This window comes from Rattus norvegicus, chromosome 14 (assembly GCF_036323735.1).
Source record: "Rattus norvegicus strain BN/NHsdMcwi chromosome 14, GRCr8, whole genome shotgun sequence".
NCBI lineage: Eukaryota > Metazoa > Chordata > Mammalia > Rodentia > Muridae > Rattus > Rattus norvegicus.
This window is the reverse complement of record NC_086032.1, coordinates 4,741,441-4,760,103: the sequence shown is the minus strand read 5'-3', so window position 1 is coordinate 4,760,103 and position 18,663 is coordinate 4,741,441. Positions and strand designations below refer to the sequence as shown.

Here is an 18,663-nt window from a genome sequence, read left to right as displayed (position 1 = left end):
TTTCATAAAGTCATTGTTTTTGATAGCTGAGTAATATTCCATTGTGTAGATGTACCACATTTTCTGTATCCATTCCTCTGTTGAAGGGCATCTGGGTTCTTTCCAGCTTCTGGCTATTATAAATAAGGCTGCTATGAACATAGTGGAGTATGTGTCTTTGTTATATGTTGGGGCATCATTTGGGTATAAGCCCAAGAGAGGTATAGCTGGGTCCTCAAGTAGTTCAATGTCCAATTTTCTGAGGAACCTCCAGACTGATTTCCAGAGTAGTTGAACCAGTCTGCAATCCCACCAACAATGGAGGAGTATTCCTCTTTCTCCACATCCTTGCCAGCATTTGCTGTCACCTGAGTTTTTGATCTTAGCCATTCTCACTGGTGTGAGGTGAAATCTCAGAGTTGTTTTGATTTGCATTTCCCTAATGACTAAAGATGTTGAGCATTTCTTTAGGTGTTTCTCAGCCATTCGGCATTCCTTAGCTGTGAATTCTTTGTTTAGCTCTGAACCCCATTTTTAATAGTGTTATTTGTCTCCCTGCGGTCTAACTTCTTGAATTCTTTGTGTATTCTGAATATAAGCCCTCTATCAGTTGTAGGATTGGTAAAGACCTTTTCCCAATCTGTTGGTTGCCGTTTTGTCCTAACAACAGTGTCCTTTGCCTTATAGACGCTTTGCAGTTTTCTGAGATCCCATTTGTCGATTCTTGATCTTAGAGCATAAGCCATTGGTGTTTTGTTCAGGAAATTTTTTCCAGTGCCCATGTGTTTGAGATGCTTCCCCACTTTTTCTTCTATTAGTTTGAGTGTATCTGGTTTGATGTGTAAGTCCTTGATCCACTTGGACGTAAGCTTTGTACAGGGTGATAAGCATGGATCAATCTGCATTCTTCTACATGCTGACCTCCAGTTGAACCAGCACCACTTGCTGAAAGTGCTATCTTTTTTCCATTGGATGTTTTTGGCTCCTTTGTCAAAAATCAAGTGACCATAGGTGTGTGGGTTCATTTCTGGGTCCTCAATTCTATTCCACTGGTATGTGTCTGTCTCTGTACCAATACCATGCAGTTTTTATCACTATTGCTCTGTAATACTCCTTGAGTTCAGGGATAGTGATCCCTCCAGAAGTCCTTTTATTGTTGAGTATAGTTTTAGCTATCCTGAGTTTTTTGTTATTCCAGATGAATTTGCAAATTGTTCCGTCTAAGTGTCTGAAGAATTGGATTGGTATTTTGATGGAGATTGCATTGAATCTGTAGATTGCTTTTGGTAAAATGGCCATTTTTACTATATTAATCCTGCCAATCCATGAGCATGGGAGGTCATGAAAGAATGTTTTAAGGCTGCATTGCAAATACACATCTATAGTGCCACGTAGCACAGACACATGAATGGAGGTAACCACCACCTACGCATCTTTAATTACTGAAGAACGCAGTGGAACTGCCTCAACTAGGCCTTGCTTTCCACCTTTGGTTTCTCCTCCCGCGATGGTATTAGTATGTTTATAAAAAGATGAAGATGGGTAGGATTATGTTCTATGGAGGTGTGGGGGAAGGGGGTGCCTCTGCGTGTCCATGCTGAGGCATCCCTTCCGCCTGAGGGACCAACCACAGGACGGTATAGTATAGAATAAAGTTTATTCAGGGCATGGGGAGGGGAGTTAAGAGGGTAATAGGGGCAGAGAGAGAGAAGAAGAGGAGTAGAGGCCAGCCATGAGCACATTGAGGGAGAAGGGGAAGGGAATGGGAAGAGAATGGGTAAAGGAAGGGAAGAGGGTAAGAGCAAGAAAGAACAGGAGAGTGAGGAGGGGTTGAGCATGCCTTTTATAGTGTCAGGCATACCTGGCTGTTGCCAGGTAACTGTGGGGGTGGAGCTTAGACAGAATGCTAACAGCAATAATAATATGCAGAGAGTTGCCAGTAATCAGGAATCATTATCCTACAGGTTACCTGACTATTCAGACCTGAGGCTCTATTTCTGTGACTATCTAAGGAATAATGTACCAAAGCTCTTCTTTTTTTCCTTAAAGCAGAACTATTGGAAAGAAGGAGAAAATATTTATTCCTCCTATTTGATTTTCCATCCATGTCAATTCTTCCTGGGCACCTGCGCTATCCCCCTCCAGGTCTACACAACAGGTAATCTATCGCTAAATAGTGTAGAGCCGAAACTCGAAGATCAGCTGAGGGTAGATATGGTGGTGGACTGCCATCAGCTGCAACACAAAAGAGGCTGATTTAGACAGAAGACACCTGCCCCTGTCCGCAGCGCCCTTTGAAGCAACAAGGAAGCCTCAGGTCTGGGTATGGCGTGGGACTTCAGCTAACTTGGGTGAGACAGGCGAGGGTGACGTTTGTAAACACAGATTTTGAGTGGCTATTCTGCCAGCATCTTCTCAATGCGGCCTGTTCAGTAAGCACAGTAGCTTCCTTGTGTGCCTCCAGCCAGTACAGAGAAAGAACGCACTGGCACACACTGCCATCATGTGGTCACCCAAAATGACCATCGTTGGTAATACACAAACGCCTGGGCTTTCCTGTAAAAGTACGTTTATTAAAATCAAGGTGGAAATTATAGAAATTCATATGTTATCCCAGACAGTTTATAACACATTATAAATGTAAATTATATAAAGTAGAGATTATAACCAATTATTCAAACACATCAACCTGTACACGATGGTAACGTTACCTCTACATTTCCTAACAGGTGTGTTGGCCGAAATGTTCTGTAAAGGTTAATTGAAATAACTGAGAGGGATTAGGGTCTAAAACTCCAATAGACACAAGATACTTTCAATTGGATTTTTCCATCCAAGAAAGAGATGCGAATGTATGTATTTGGGGGGTAGGAGGAAGGGTATGATAAGGAGCCAATGTCTAACACAAGGGAAACATGAAAAAAGGCAAACTTGCAAAAGCCAAGCATGCGAATTGCCAATCCATGACAACTATGGCTCTGTAAGTCAGTCCCAGTGTGGACAGACTGGAGGATTCTCAGGAAGCCCTTTCAGGGAGCCTCCCTGTGTGTGTACTTGGCTGGTTGGAGACAGAGCCTCTCTCTGTAGCCCAGACAAGGCTCCAGCACTCGCTGTGGAGTCCATGTTGGCCTCAAACGTCTCTAACCTCCACATGCCAAGTGCTGGGATTACAAATTTCAGCCACCATGCCAGACTCGAGATTGCTTCTTTTTAAGACAAAGTGGAATATGTATCCAACAGACTGCGGCTGCAGCTTATCTACAAGCTGAGAAATGTGTCCTCCCAGCCCAGATGCCTCCCAACACAGGACCTCATCTTGTGGAAATGAGCAGACACTCAGAATGTGGAGAAAAGTTGGGCAAGAAAAGAGAGACACTTCAAGAAGATACTGCAAAATGCTTGAACCATCTACTGTGGCAGAACTGTGGTGGGCTTGAAATAGCAGAAAGAGCAGAATGAGCCGACAGTGACCCTGACAAGCTACGGACTTGACAGCAACAATGGCCTCCTCCTCTGAACAATCTATTCAGAAAACTTTCACACTGAATCAATTTCAAATTCTGAATTAAAAAAAAAACACATTTTTTTAATCTTTTCAAAGCAATTTGGAGTGGCTGGGGAGATGACTCAGTTGGTAAAGTATTTGATGCACAAAGCATGATTGTCTGAGTTAGATCCCTTGAAACCATGGAAGAGCCAAGGTTGGCAGCCTGCTCTGTAGCCTGGTGAGCCAGTCTAGCTGAAAGAGCAAGCTCTGGGTTCAGGAAGAGACTCAAACTTAAGGTTAAGAGAGACATTGACCTCCTTACATGCACAGAGAAACAAGTTCCTGCACGCACAGGTGAGCACGCATGATTATTTCCAACAAACTCAGGCATTCAACAAGGAGACTACTCTCTCCACTCTTACGCAAATAGTGATTGAAGTCTTAGAAGAGTACCAGGATACAAGAAATATGGTAAATACAAATAGGGAAGGGTTTTTTTTCTTTTCTTTTTTTTTTTTTTTTTTTTTCGGAGCTGGGGACCGAACCCAGGGCCTTGCGCTTGCTAGGCAAGTGCTCTACCACTGAGCTAAATCCCCAACCCCCGGGAAGGGGTTTTTTTAAAAGGTCAAATTGTCACTATTTACAAACAATATGATTCTGTACGTAAAAGACCCTAAAGGCGGCATCTGAAAACACTTAGACCTGATAAACACTTCGAGCCAGCAGTAGGACGCAAAACCAGCACTTAAACAGGGCAAACCTGCCTATCAACCAAGCATGCTGAGAAAGAGGTCAGGAAAAATGTCCATTCACACTATCTCCAAAAAGTACCCAGGGATAAACCTAATCACGGAAGAAAAAGACCCCTGCCATTTCAACTAAAGCACAGATGAAAGGGGGCACTGGAAGGTGGGCAGCACGCCCATGTTCATGGATCAGCAGAATCAAAATCACGTAAAAGGTTCTATATTACTGAAAGCTATGTATAGATCAAATGCAATTCCTGCCCAAGTTCCAATGGCCTTCTTCACAGAAAGGAAACAGGTAACGTTCAATCCATATGGAGGTATAGAACGGTCACACTGGATTTCAAATTACTCCATAGAGTCATCCTGACAAAACAGTATGATTCTGGCACAAAAGTACTCATGTACACCAAAAGATTCAAATAAAAAAGAAATCAACACACACAGCGATGGATGCCTGATATTGTGGTACATGGGGACGAAGTGTATCTTACTCAAATGGTGCTCGGGAAACTTGATGTCCACCCCCGGGAGAATGAAACTCGATTCCTGTCACTCGCTCCATACAAAAGTCATTTCAAGATGAACTAAAGACATTAGTGTAAGATCTGACACCTTGAAACTGCTAAAGGGAGGTATAATCATTTCCATATATAGTAATATGCGAGACCTTTGAAAAAGTTCCAACAGCAACACACACACACACACACACACACACACACACACACACACACACACACATTAGTAAGATTAACACAGAAAATGAAACTATTATTAAAGTGAAGAGAAAACCTACCTACAGAAGGTATGCATATGCACGTGCCATGGATTAACGTCCAGAATACATAAAGACCTCAAAATAGTAAACATCCAAAATATTGGACAACTGGGCAAATTAGTTGAACATGATAGCACTCAAAATAAAAACTACAATTGGGCGATAAACATATGAAATCCACAGAATGCTCTCAGCCATTGAGGGAATGTAAATTAAAAGAGCATCTAGATTAGGGTCAGAGCAGCGGTCGTTAAATGAAAAACCAGCCAATGCTAACGATGGGCAGCAAATAAGAAAGAATGAACGAATGAAAGGGAGGAAGGAAGATTTGTAAACTGACGGTTTGTAGATTGATAGTTACCATGGGAACCAGAATGGAAGTTCCTGGAAAATGAAACACAGCACTAACATGTGATCAGGTAAGAATTAGAGTTTGGGTCAGGTCTGGGTGAGGGGAAAAGACCAATCCTGAATGTAAGTGGCACCATTTCATGAGCTGGCGCCCCAGACAGGCTAGACCTAGGAGGAGGAGGAGGTGGGAGGTCCAGTTGGGCGAAAAAGTTGAAGGGCCCTTATCTTTTACATATATATGCATGTATATACATATATAAATTATCTTTTACATATTAGCATATATGTTATATAAATATATAATATATATGTAATATATAATGAAATAGATAAATACATAGATAGATAGAAACCTAGATAGATACCTAGATAGACAGACAGACAGATAGGCTGGTTCCACAAACCAGCTGGTAATAAGGTGTCTGTGTGGTGCCATGACTTAGAAGCCTTTGGGGTTTGTACCAAAGAGTAGCACAGCTGGCTATCCAAAGCCTTGTTTTCCATTTTTCGGGGACCTCTGTGCTGATTCCCATAGTTTGCTGACTATATTAGTCTACTCAGTGCACAGGCACTCCCCTCCGCCACTGCTGCCGCCCCTTAGCCGCATTTGCTGCTGCTCGTTTCCATCTCCAGGAATTTATTTTGTCACTGCCGTGTCATCGCTGCCTCACTACTGTCATCATCTACGTTGACGCAATATTCTGAAAACATCTCTCCCAGCCAGAGTTAGTAACACTCACTGATGTCACTTAATACTGCTGTCCTACTGTGTACTCGGCCTGTTTAACCCGCCCATCTTAGTTAGGGGTTCTAACACTGTGTTGAAACAATATGACCAAAGCCAATGGGGAGGAAAGTGTTCATTTGGCTTGTGCTTCCACATCACTAGTCATCACTGAAGAAGTCAGGACAGGAACTCAAGCAGGGCGGGAACCTGGAGGCAGGAGCTGATGCAGAGGGCATGGAGGGGTGCCACTTACTGACTTTCTCCCTATGGCTTCCTCAACCTGCTCTTTTATGGCAACAGGTACCACCAGCTCAGGATGGCACCACCCACAATGAATTGGGCTCTCCCCTCATCAATCACTAATTAAGAAAATACCCTACAGGCTTGTCACAGTCCAATCCTCTGGGGAGAGTTTTTAATTAAAGTTCCCTCCTTTGGCTTTTGTGTCAAGTTGATATAAAACTAGCCAGTACCGAGCCTTTAAGACAACATTGTAACAACCAGCCTTACTTGCCTTGGCTCTCCCATGGAATCAACTTGCACAGCCAAAGCTACTGCACAGCTGCAGTCTTAACTCACTCTTCCGTGCTTGATCCAGAGTAATCTATTTGTTGAAAACAACTAATACAGAAGTGGAAAGCGATGTCCTAAAATCCACCATAAACGTTGAAAGCATCCACTTACAGACACTGGTTGATTAACGGTGGTGTTTGTTATTTGGGTCAGTTGGAGTCAGTGACCTGATCCCTTGTAAAACTGTTAATGATTTCTTTACCTTTTTCATTCCTTCACGTGTTGCTTTCTACGCTGTTCAATAAAGACAGAGCAAAGTCCTTTGCTAGAGACAGACACGATCACACAGACACACTTCATACAACAGAAACAGAGACACGCAGACAGAATCAGACGAGCATACACAGGGACAGATGCAGGGACAAACAGATTCGTGAAACAGTCTCCCGGCAGGCACAAATTCAGACTCATACAACAGACATCTGAAAGACAGATGGGATAGACAGGAAATACCTTGACGCATTTCTGCATGCAGTTAGATTTACAAGCAACAGAGTAATCCAGACCAAATAATATTCCTGCACAAAAATTTTATTTCCTGTTGTGGTTAGAATAAAATTCGTATCGTGTCTGCAAGAGCCTACGAAGGCTGGCTCCTGCAAGCCTGTCTTCTCATCTCCCTTTATCTCAGCTTCAACACTTGATTTCTCCCAATATACAGCAAAAACATCAAACTCGCCTCCAGACAAAAGTGCCACATAGGGGGTTGGTAGGATAGTTCAGTGGGTAGAGTCACTTGCCACCAAGCCTGATAACCTGAGTTCTATGCCTGGGGAGGAAAGTCCCCGGACTTTCATGAAGCAGGAATTTTAGGAGAAATAAATGAATGGGATAAAAGATTCTGAGACTCTATATTGAATCACACACACACACACACACACACACATAGTGGAAGGAAAAAGCCAGTTCCCAAATGTTTCCTCAGTCCTGCATATGTGTGGAGGGTGCAAACAACCATAAAAAAAACATTAATGCTATGTACTGTTGCGAGCGAAGGGAGGCCTGAGTGTGTGAAGTCCTGAGTGGATACATATTGTTGGAGCAAACCAGCCATGTCCAGGACCAAAGTCTCAGACCCCGGAGGAAAGCTTTCCTCTGGTCTGACTGCTGTTGATCATGTGTTCAGAAAATGCCCACTGAGACTTTGCACCTTGCCCTCCCTTGGATGCTTACCACATGGAGAAGCCTCCCCTGCAGAGAGTGCTCCTACCTAGATGTCCTAAACCTCCCTCTATGTCCAACCATTTATAATAACCCCAACTCCTGTTTATCTGTATGCAGTAACCCTGCCTCCTTGTTTATCTGTATACAGCAATAACTCTGTCTGTGCTCGGCTGTATACAATGAAGTCTCTGGGGACCATGACTCTCAGAGAGCATTCATTGCCATGCAAAATAGTGGGCTATCTTCAGAAAACTCACTTGCTTGCCATAGCCTTTCCTACATGGCTCTTGCCACTGACTCAGCTGCCCTGGTCCCTAAGACTCTCTGTTTAAGAATGGCTGCATCCTTCCATCTCATGATGCCTTGCAGCCTTCACAGCCGTGATTCTGTTATAATGAATGATACAAGGAACACTGGGAGAGACTCTGGCAATGAAACTCTGGTAAAAGTAACTTTGTTTCCTAACAATGAGGGAATTTGTATAGAAAAATGTAATTGGTTCAGAGACAAGCTGCAGGTGTTCTGGCTAGCAGTGCAATCCAGACATATTCACAGAGTCCAAGAACAAGTCTATAATGGTTTTTCCAGTCATAGGACCCATTTCTAGATTAGAAGAAAAAAATACCTGGAGTTTGGGAAGGGCTTTTATGTATTTTTGTAACTATATTCATCATGAAAATACAGAATGCTTGAGTAATAAATGTGGCCAATAAAGGCTCATCAACACTACAGTCGTGACAGCTAATGACGCAAACAGATTACCACCAGCTTCTTCTGGAATTGCTGATTTTTGTACTTTTTTTACTCGAAGGAGTGCTTTATACGGACACCAATGGTTTTCTTCTCACCAGCTGTGTGTGCATCCGGCAGCGACTGGAGCGTGTCGGTACACAGCCTCAATCACTGAGCCATCTGCTCACTGTAGTGGTCAGCTACCTTTGGTGTGGCTGCTGAGTTCTCACACAGGGCCAGAGTTGTCATCACATCATCCAGACAAGGCACCGCTCCACTGTTGATGGCATCCACGTGGATCCTAGAGTCCCCGGACTTTCATGAAGCAGGAATTTTAGGAGGAATAAATGAATGGGATAAAAGATTCTGAGACTCTATATTGAATCACACACACACACACACACACACACAGAGAGAGAGAGAGAGAGAGAGAGAGAGAGAGAGAGAGAGAGAGAGAGAGAGAGAGAATGTTATTATAGGGACTTTGAAAAGCAACCAGCATACTATCACAGCTACATGGATAGCCAATTGAAACAATGGCACAATTGTAAAAGCAGGAAATTACAGGCTACCTTTGCTTCCCCTCCCTGTTCTCCCCATCCTAGCACACGCGTGATCCACAGGGAGCAAAGAAGAGTTTAACTGCACACGCCAACCAAGGGCGAACATTTCTGGTTTCGGTTTACCTCAGGATATTACACTCTTAAAGTAATACTCGAAAGATCAAGATATAAGTGAACAGATAGATAAAATCTGCTTTGTTAAATTAAGAATGTTTGTGGGAACTGGTAATTCCAGAATGTGAAAGGCAGAGACAGGAGGATCTCTGTGAGTTCAAAGCCAGCCTGATCTATAGAGCAATTTCCAGGACAGCCAGAGCTACACAAAGAAACTCTGCCTCAAACAAACAAACAGCAATGAAAGCCATTTGTGCCCCAGAAGATTATATCCAAAATGAAAAGACAGCCCAGAATGGGAAATGAATATTAAAAATTACCCATTTTAATGGAATGATATTTCAACAACAAGTCTCTTCGATTCCTCCTAAATAACTCTACTGAAGAATGGGCGAGGCCCTGCAATAGACATTCCTGCAGAGAAGTTTTAGGGACAGCCATAAACACAAAGGATAATTACTATTCAGTGTCACTGATCACCAGCAAAGGAAAAGGCTGAAGCACATTACTAAATTTTTGTTTTAAAATACTTCAATTAATGAATTGAAGAACACTAGACTGAAATACAAAGCATTTGTTTTCCATTGAGAAAATGTCAAAGACAAGAGTCTGTTGGGAGAACAAAGGCTCTAAATGAAGAAGCCATTCAGCTATAAAATTATTTTTTTTCAAGGCAGGGGACCTGTCCTCATCTCACCTCACACTCATTGACTATTCCGGTCAACTGGGCTTTCATCTTGCTTGTTTTTGTCTTGTTTGTTTGTTTTGTCTTGCTTGTCTGTAATTTAAGCAAAAGTAAGGTTATTTCAAGTCCTAGTTCACTTTGATGCTCACTAATCAGCCAGGCGGGCCCAGCTTTTGGGAAGTAGCCCCTGGAGACCACAGCATTGCTTTGTAACAACTAGGATGGGTACCCACCACATAGGAAAGAATCAAACACAAATAAACAAATGTGGACCAGGGGGTGAAAAGGGTGGGTTTTTGCAGCTTGTTAAAAGAAAGATGAAGTGATATACCACCAGGGAAAATAGTATTGTGATCGATATAACATTAATCATAGTGACATTGTCCTCTTTGACTTGCACATAGTTCATGAAAAGTTGCACACAAGGACTTGGACAGACATTAAGCACTGATAATCATGGCAGCTGTATTCATAATAACGAAAATGGAAACAACCCAATCTCCCACCAGCAGATGCACAGGTCCATTTTAATGTGGTCGTCCACAGAACTATTATTCAGTCAGAGAAATGGATGAAACTCTACCGCATGCCACAACACGCATGACCTTTCTGTGGACATTGGGACAAGGCAGGAGAATGCTCGGAATCCTGAGAACTCAAGTATAGGCAATGTCTGCAGCTCGCTCCCATATATGAGAATAAGATACACAGCATGAAAAATGCACACACCATGGTACATACATATGTGTATCATATATAATATGTGTGTAACATATACATGCATGAACCTTTAATGTAGCTCCTTGCTTGTGGTGACCCCAACTGTAAAATTATTTTCACTTCTACTTCATAGCTGTAATTTTGCTGTAATGAAAACGTCTGACATGCAGTGTTTCTGATATTCGACTCCTGTGAAAGGGTTGTTTGGCCTCCAAAGGGGTCATAGATGTAATAGAGTGGAGAACCACTCTTACTGGTATGTGGCCTAAATTTATTTCCAAATAGATATTTTTAGAAGCCTACCCTGAGTCGGGTGTAATTTAGAGACAGAGAACGCTGCTCTCTTTAGATTACAATCGCCCATTAGCTCCTTGGCAAGGATGGTGGTTCTTTCTTCTATAGGCCAGAGCTACTGAAGGGCCTGGCAAGGCAGGCGGCTCCCACTCAGTGCTCTCCCCATGGCACTGCTGCTGCCCTGAGTTGAAGAAGCCATCGTATCCCGAGACCTCAGTGTGAATGGCTGCCACTTTGCACCTGCCACTGACCGAAGGGGACAAACAGCCTCCCAGAATCACAGCCAACCACAGACTCCAGCAGACCAGACAACAGGCAACCTTCCTGCTGTGACAAGAGGATAAATGCACACGGTTAGTACCATAAAGGCCATATTTTATGATACTGAGGTTATTACACAATGTTCCCGCTACAGTCCTTGGCCTGTAGCCATGGTGCCTACTGGACAGTATATAAACAGAGGCTAAGAACAGTGCTTTGCACATTTGAAAAGACGCATGGGCACCTTGATTTGCCCTGCAACTGGGGAGGGTTTTTTCCGGTTTTGGTTTGTTTGTTTTTTGTTTTTTGTTTTTTTGTTTTTTGTTTTTTTTAGGATTTTAACCCTTAAATTGAAGATTTGTTAAAAACTGGATTTGACTTTAGCTAAGATGTAGTGATTACCTGTGCTACTCAAAGCTACTACTTGTATGACAAATTTCAGCTGAAGGTCAGGTCCAGTGGTTAACAGAAGTCTGTTGGTCCTGGGGGAGACTCTCCAGCTGGAGGGCAGGTCAAGGTGGGGTCTCTCCAGATGTGCAGAGAAGATGTGTCATGGGATCCTAGACAGGACCGTGTCTGGAACAGTTCTGTGTGATGTCACTGAGTTCTGGCTGTCAGGTGCAGTAGGGACCCTGACTAAGCTATTTTTTTACATGTCTAAAGGGCATGTTTTTCTACACTCATTGCAAGATAGATACACGTAGTTAGCATAACCGAAGTTTTATTTTATTAGGCTAAGAATTATTACACCATGTTTACACTTTAAAATTTCAACTGTGGTACTAAGTCTATCTCTCCAAGGCTGCTCACCTACAAATGCAGTAGATCTCAGCTAAAGGCCAAATTCAGTTTTTAACAAAAGTCTCTAGGTGTTAAAATCCAAAAACCACAAAACAAAAGAAAAAAAAAACAAGAAAAAAACCTCCCTGGCTGCAGAGTAAATCAAAGGTGGAATCTTTTCAAATGTGTGAAGCAAAGCACTGCTTTTACTCTCTGTTCATGTATTGACCAATAGGTGCCATGGGGTTCTGTCTGGCTATCTGCAGTGAGTAATGGCCGGGGACCGGCTCAGCCCTGGTGATGGCCGGGTCTGGCAGAGGAGATAAGAATTCGGCAAAGGAAGAGTGACTCAGGCATGGTGGTTAGAGGACTCCTGCGGCCTGACTGATTAGCAACCAGCACCCTTCTTTATTTATACAGAACTCAGTAGACAGGGATAGAGTCCTGTTGCTCAAAAACATAGAACATATCATTTTTATCCCAGGACGTGTGTTTGAACTTCCTCTTGGTCATAAATTTAGTCATCATTCATAAACTGTGACAGAACAGAGTTACATTTCACAATCATTTTCCCTCACTGACCCCATAACCCGACATTTAAGAATCTTGCACTTCCAAGGGCGCCAGACAGAAAGAAATTCTCCAAGCCAGCCTGGACAGACTGCCAAGTATCGCAGTGCATTATTAACTCTTAATGGTCATAGTGTTGATTGTCATTAGAAATAAGAAAAATCTTCAGGACGAAGATGCTGCAATGATTATACAATTTCTGCCATAATAAAATGTTTCTATCCTTGTAGGATTTATTCATATTTCTAACTTGGTATTCTTTTGATCCTTGGTCATGCATCACGACAGTGGGCCTGCTCAAGCTAACTTTTCTAAGAGGAGGGGAGTCTTAATACTTCATTCTTTTATCACTTATCCATAGCATTCCTTCTCTATCAACATAAACCCCTGTGTAGGGCAGAGATAACTCCTGCCAATCTAACTTTGTTGCTGTATACTTTCCTTGAGGGGCACGCCATAGGAGCCCCCAATCTCAGATGCCACGGAACCACCCAAGCACATAGTAGGAAGAGACTTTTAGTTTGATCTGCTCCCACCTCCTCTAGCCCATTGAATCTTGTTTACTCTGTAAGTTTACTTGTTCTGTTTATCTTGTTCCTGAGTCAGTAAGTCCAGGGGCAGATGTTCCAAGATTATCTTGGACTCAGGGTCTCATGAGGAGATCTCTGGCGTCTTTGAGTCACAATGTCCAGGGCATAAGGATGGCCTTCAGGTAGAGACAGAGAAGGGTATTTCTCTAGAAGTGGGAGTGGTAGTATACTCAGGACTTTCCTGGGGGAAGTTTGGAAACTGTACTCCTGGGAGAAGGCATTAATGATTCATAATAAATTTCCCATCAGCCCAATATCCCCAAGTTGTATGAATATTGTCCCCCAAACATGCAACACATGGAGATCAAATCCAGCATCCCTTGGCTCAGCTTGGCTGGGTCTTGGTCAAGCATCTGTGCTGGCTTCATGCCTTTCGCTGTTCCCATTAGATACGGCTGTGCCGAGTAACGTCGCTGGTGATTAGGTGCCGCCTTGGGTGTAAAAGTTCTAATTAAGCTGCCTTTACATGTCCAAAAGTCATTATTTTAAACCAGGCTCATCACCCGTCACTTCCCTCTGTCACCACAGGAAGTGAGATCATGTCAAATCAACAGTAAATTGCTTGTAAAATAAACTCACTGGTCCCCACAGGTCCAAGTGCAGTTCTCACCTGCCTGTTTCTCAACCCCCATTCTTGTGCATTCTCTTGCCTCTGTTCTTCACCCTTCTCCCCTTTATATAAATTGACCGGGCCCCCAAATCTTGTGCTGCAGCAAAACTGAAAGTAAAGACATCTAGATGCTGTTAACAAGGGAGTGTGATGACTCCATAACCTTTGTGGCAGAGATGGGATGAGACCCCAACAGAACTCTACTCCAGTCTCACAGCTGCAGATGTGGTCCCGGCAACAACCGTCCTGCCCATCAGTTTTTTCAAGATTCTTCCTCTCACATCCCCACATCAGGCTAGAGTTTCCTAGACATACAAGACAAACAGAAGTCTATTCACGGGCCTAGGCAGAAGGATGTGGCTAGGAGAAAAGTCTGACCAGGAAGAGAGAGTACTCTAGGCAGACATGGCAAGTCTTGGAACCCACCATCAACTTGACATCCCTGCATGGTGGTTAGAGAACAGGAGAGAGGCGGGATGAGGGACTGGGTGAGAGCAAGAACACACCAGCATTGCTCTTTTCCAAAGAGTTGGTCCTCAGGGTCATCTTGTCTATCCACGTGGCAGAATTATGTTTACCCTAATAAGAGAACAGGGAACTTAAAGCCAGACTAGGATTTTATGGATGTTTGTGACCCTGTCCTGCCCCCTGGAGCTGCCAGTTAGATAGGCAAGGTTCGGGTGTGGGAATCTTAAGTCAGGGCCACCTCGTTAGCCACGGGAATGCTGTCTAATGGTGGATCAGTCCTGATGAACAAACAGTTACATCCTAGCATCCTGACTCCAACTTATCTCTAACAAGCCTGGTTGTTTTGAAGGAAATGCTCCCTGTGTGACTTTGTCTCCTAAGCACTCTGTTATTAAGGCTTTATGATATCAACTTTATTCTTTTTCTTCTGCATCAATAGGATCAGACAAGACACATAAGTAAGAAAATAAGGGGTCAACAAGATGGCTCAGTGGGTAGAGGCGCCTGCCTCCAAGTCTGGGGACCTGAGTTCAACCCCTAGGACCCACACATGAAGGAGGGAGCCAGCTCCTACAAATTGTCTTCTCGCCTCCATGTGCCATGGCATATATGTGTGCACATACACACATGTGCGCACATATGCACATGTAAAAAAATTAACTATAATACAAAATAAAAGGAGATACAACAGAGTTAGTGGATACACACTTTAAGTATGTTTTAATAATATTGTGGGAGAATCGTTTAAAGATTAAGCAGGGAAGTAAGACACTTCTCTTTTTTTAAAACAAAATAGAATATGATAATATGAAACAAAAACCGTCACATTGAAATTGGACAAGGCAAACCAGCAGAAGGAAAAGAGACCAAGAGAAGGCACAAGAATCAGAGACCCACTTGAACCCACACTTAGGAATCCCATAAAAACACTAACCACAAAACCATAATATATCTGCTGGGGACTGGCGTAGACTAATGCTGGCCCTGTGCTTGGTATTTTAGTCTCAGTGAGCTCTGATGCACCTTTCTCAGTTGATGTAGAGGGCCTTGTTCTCCTAGTATCCTCCATACCCTCTGGCTCTTCTAGTCTTTCCACTCCCTCTTCTCAGGGGTTCACTCAGCACTGACTGGAGGAATTTGATGAAGACCTCCCAATTAAAGCAGAGCGCTCCAAGGTCTCTCTCTGCATAGCGTCTGACTGTGAGTCTCTGGCTGCATTCCCGTCTGCTGCAGGACGAAGCATCTGTGATGCTGGCTGAGCAAGGCGCCAATCTGTGAGTGCGGACTCAGACTTTATGAAAATCATCTCTCCAAGGGAAATCCCAACACATGAGCCACAAGGTCAAGAAGCCTTGACGTTGCCCTGCAAAGTGATGCTAGGTTAATAAACCACCAATTTAAAATGACAAATATTAGCGATGTCATTCATACGCAACACCTGGAGCAGGAATGGGAGTTGTGGCCCAAAGGGCGTGACATTTCTGTGTGGCAGAGACAAATTCTTGAGTGTGCACAAGTGGGAACAGAGTGTCTCCGAAATAGTCACTTTAAACTGTAACATGGTAACTCCGTGCTGTAGACTTAGATTTTTCAAAGCCCACTTTAAGAAGGGTTCTGAAATGTGTCAACCTTCCTTCCAGCCCACCACCCACCAGAGGCAGTGAAAAAGAAGGGTTAGTAGAAGACGGGGCTGTGGACCTGTTTAGCAATAGTTCTTTGGGCTGCTCTAATCTGTCATGAGCTGTCTTTAGGTGTCATTAGGTGTTAGCGATCACCACTCCCAAATCAGCAAGGGCAGTTTGATCCAGAAGAAACCGTGAGGCTCCATCATCCATCAGCCTGAGTCCACAAAAGTAGCAAGACGCTGCCAGAATATCCTGAGCAGTTCTTTGGCAAGTTACTCGCTACAAAGTCACAAGTGAAGATCAGCAACCTGATACAAAGTGAATCAATCCCAGAGTGGCCTCAGAGAAGACTAGCAAACGCGAGCAAGGCGGAGCAATGCCAGCACCTCCTTCCATGTCTGTGGAGTCATATTTATATTCTTTCTATACATCATGTGTTCTTTCATGTGTCTGCTTCAGCAAAACATCCTCTCACCTCTATCTGCTTCAGCAAAAATCCTCTCACCTTTATCTGCTTCAGCAAAACATCCTCTCTCACCTCTATCTGCTTCAGCAAAACATCCTCTCACCTCTATCTGCTTCAGCAAAACATCCTCTCACCTCCATCTGCTTCAGCAAAACATCCTCTCACCTCCATCTGCTTCAGCAAAACATCCTCTCACCTCTATCTGCTTCAGCAAAACATCCTCTCTCACCTGTCTGCCTCAGCATACATCAGATGACAGAGTCAAGTTTCCATAGAAATCAGAAATTTCCACCCCACTGTGCCACATATATATTTTACTACAATAAAAATTACTGCAAAGAGAAAAACAATCACACCGAGGGCTCTGTGATCTCAGCACAAAACCCCTGGAATTTAGACCTCAATGGGTAGATTGAAAACTGAGTCAGATCCGTTAGTATCTGCAGAAGGAAGGCCATGTTCCAGTCACAAGAACGTGATATGAGCTGCAGAGTGGGCTTGTTCTAAGGCTCTCAGTGGAAAGTCTCGAGCTGGCTTCATCGCTAACTGCATCTGTACACTGAACAGCTTTTTGCCTGTTGGGATAAATTGGGAAATTTTCCAATTATCTACATTGCTTCCTGCAGGTTGACTCTACTCAATACACAGATCAGGTTTATTTGTTAGGAATAAAATATTCTTCTGATTGATGTTGAATACTCAATTCTAATCAGTCAATATGGATATATTAGGGAAAGCTAAAGTAAACTTTCTTCCACCCCCAGTTATTTAGATGAACCCTAATTCCTATTAGAATACTGTATGACAAGAGAATTTTTTTCCTAGAACTATTCCAACCTTTTGTAATGATTTACTACTGCCTACACTTATTAGATAATGATGAATCTTTTATACGCACACAAAAATTAACCTTTAGACTTTTTAAGTGGAGATTATGCCTGGCAGGTGTCTTAGTCAGGGTTTCTGTTGCTGGGATTAAAGAGCCACCAGGACCAAAAGCAGTGTGGGGAGGAGAGGATTTAGACGGCTTATGCTTTCCTGGCACTGTCTGTCATGGAGGGAAGCCAGGACAGGAACTCAAACACGACAGGAACCTGGAGGCAGGCCATGCAGGGATGCTGCTTTCTGGCTTGCTCCTCATGGCTTGCTCAGACTGCTTTCTTATGGAACCCTGGATCACCAGCCCTGGGATGGCCCCACCCACAAAGGGCTGGTCCATTCAATCACTAATTAAGAAAATGCTTTGCAGTCTTGCCTATGGCCCAATGTTACACAGGCATCTTTTTTTCCAAACGGGGTTCCCTCCTCTCCCCTATGACTCTAGCCTATGTCAAGTTGACATAAAACTAGCCAGCCCATCAAAGTTTTAAAATAATTACCTATACTGTATATAGGTAATTATTTCTTATATTTTTGGTTGTGAGCCTAGCCTTTAACGGCTGAGCCATCTCTCCAGTCCAAAACATGTAGCCCAGGCTGGCCTCAAATTCATGATCCTCCTGCCTCTGCCTCCTTCAGCAAATCCTACCAGTGTGCACCACCACAACCGGCTATTTCTAACTGTGGACTTTATATCATTATATATCTTCTCTTTAGAATTCATACATTTTTCTTAGGGAAGAGTCAATTTGAAATACCTTGGACTGCTCAAAATTAACAGAGGCCAGTGAAGGGGAAGTATTTGTAATAACAAGGTATGTGACGAAAACCTGTGACCACATGTTATTTGACCATGAATCTGAAGAAGCCACAAGGTGAACCATCTGTGGAGATGTCTGTCTTCCCCATTAAAGCATAGGCAAGCTCACTGCTGTCGACCATTTGTAATGTAGCTACAGATACAAGATTTCCTCTTCCCTCTCTGCTCACCCGAATTAAAGTGGAGTTAATATTGCCTAAGCTTTCCCTGGTGGGAGGGCAGAACTACTTTATCTATGTATAGCATACAGGTCTACAACTTGTCTGTGATAATACTTATATTCCTTCAAGTTGCACAGCTGGACAGCAAATTGCCTTCCGCAGGCAGCATGTCACTTGTAGTCGGTCGGGAAGAATGACCACAGGTTCTTCGTCTTTCCTTCGCTCAGGGAAAAAACTTAGTTCCTCACATAATGTGTATAAGGGATTGTTAAGATTTATTTAACATACACATACATACTGTGGCTGTCTTCAGACACACCAGAAGAGGGCATCGGATCCCATTACAGATGGTTGTGAGCCACCATGTGGTTGCTGGGAATTGAACTCAGGACTTCTGAAAGAGCAGTCAGTGCTCTTAACCACTGAGCCATCTCTCTAGCCCCTGAGTATAAGTTTTTAATAATCTGTTTTAATGATTTGAGTTCAATAGGTGCAACAGCATTCACCTCTGAGGCAAAAA

General features: G+C 43.2%; 1 long non-coding RNA gene across 1 annotated transcript; it reads left to right on the top strand.

Moving 5' to 3' along the window:
* Nucleotides 1–10,943: 10,943 nt before the first annotated feature.
* On the top strand, nt 10,944–15,597 carry LOC108352839 (uncharacterized). Its single transcript, XR_001841235.2, has 2 exons — nt 10,944–11,266; nt 15,302–15,597. It is a non-coding gene; the product is annotated as an uncharacterized LOC108352839 (long non-coding RNA).
* The last annotated feature ends 3,066 nt before the right edge of the window (nt 15,598–18,663 follow it).